Source organism: Apis dorsata, unplaced genomic scaffold (genome assembly GCF_000469605.1).
Source record: "Apis dorsata unplaced genomic scaffold, Apis dorsata 1.3 scaffold_269, whole genome shotgun sequence".
NCBI lineage: Eukaryota > Metazoa > Arthropoda > Insecta > Hymenoptera > Apidae > Apis > Apis dorsata.
In genome coordinates, this window is record NW_006263547.1 from 804,330 (window position 1) to 806,079 (window position 1,750).

At 33.9% G+C, this 1,750-nt stretch overlaps 1 protein-coding gene across 3 annotated transcripts in view; it reads right to left on the reverse strand.

Annotated features, from left to right (window-relative positions):
* LOC102674034 (zinc finger protein 423) overlaps positions 1-1,750 on the reverse strand; it is a 90,588-nt gene that overhangs the window by 55,049 nt on the left and 33,789 nt on the right. The gene's annotated exons all lie outside the window — the stretch shown is intronic.

The following is a 1,750-nucleotide window of genomic DNA, read 5'->3' on the forward strand; positions in this document are numbered from 1 at the left end:
TCCTGGGAAGACATAAATGTGTCCCTTTAGCGGCGGATCTCGTTCGAAGCGTCTCCTCCTCTCCCTCTACGCCCAAATTTTCTTCCACGCGATAGACGAATTTTTATTTTTCTTTTATTTCAATTTTTTTTCAAGGGAGGGAGAGGGAATTGTTCAAGTGGTGTAAACAGGTTTTAAAGGTTTCTAACTTAAGTTATGTTTGGCGTTAGGATGATCTTAACTCCTGCATTTAATTTTTATCTCGATTCAATTATGGAGATCCCTAATTTGTTCTTCCATTTATAAAATCTATTAATTAATTTATTAAATAAAAATTCTATAGGATTCCCATAATCAAATTTTAAAATTTTAAGTAAAAATTTATATTCATCTTGTAATTTAGAGTAACAGTAATTATTTATCATTCGTTCAATCCTTCGATTAAAGGACAATTAATTGTTGTAATGTAATTTGTACAATCGATGTACATTTGTTTAAATTTTAATTCACTGCTTTTCCCAAGGGTGAAACGGACAGATAAGAATTTTATACTCTTCTCTTCTCCCGCTTCTTTTCCTTGCAATGTCGCAAACGAGGGTAATTTGAATTCCTGAAACATGATCGAACACTCGAGGGGTTCGCACGTACCTCCCGTTTACAAATCACCGTTCCAGATCAATCAGACGAAATAGTTAATTGTGTCCGTGACTATATTCCTACAGTTGTAATGGACTTGAGAGATTCGTGGAGTAAAACCGAGTCAAACCGAACTGGGTCCTCTCTTGCTCTCCGTGTAATCGAATTACGTAAGCGTATGCACGTCGAATTCGTGGAAACTCGTGGCCAATTCGTATAAAGCAAATCTGCAGGAAATTTTCACCTGGTCCCTGGAGCCCTGATAAAAACCTTACACCTTATACCTATTTTACCTTACGATAAAAGGAATTCGTATCGAAACTTTTTGTATCGTCTTGATTGATATTACACGAAGAGCAGGCATCGAATTTTATATGAGATAAAAAATAAAATATAAATAATGAAAATTGAACGATCGTGAAATCATTGTCGAAATAAAGGTAAACTAATATATATATGTATATAAAATTTTAATTATTTAAATGTAACGCAAAATTAAATATAAACGAATATTGAAATTGCAGAGTTAACAAATTGCAAATTCACAAAATTGGATGGCAACAGATTTAAAATTCTAAATACGAGGCTCCCGAGTTAATTGCAAAAGTTTGGAAAATTTCAAAATTGAATGTAAATTTCAAAGTTCCAAATCCGAAAGTTTACAAAATAATAAAATTGAATATTATAGAAACGAAGAAAATTTTGAAAATGAACGCAAAGTTGGTAAAAAAAAAAAAAAAAAATTGTAAAAATCACAAAGCTGATCGGTAACAAAATTTCTAATAAAATTAAAAATCCGCGATCAACCGGAACAAATACGAGTTGCAATAAATTCAGGATCGTCTCACTTACGCCTCGTCGTCTCGTCGATTTGACCCTAATTTCCCTTCTAAACATCCCCTCGTATTCTTTTCTCTTACGAGGCAATGTCCGCCTGAAAAATTCACCCCCGTACAACGAGACCGAGAAACAGAAAAGGGAGACAACCCTCTTTATCGCCGTAGCTTTCTGCTTGTTAGGACCTCCTCGAGATCTCTGAGATTTTTATGGGTCACGGGACTGCTTTAAGAATCTCTGCATTCTTGTACTCCTTTTTCTTTCATTTCCTTTCCTTTTCTTTTTTTTTTTTTCTTTT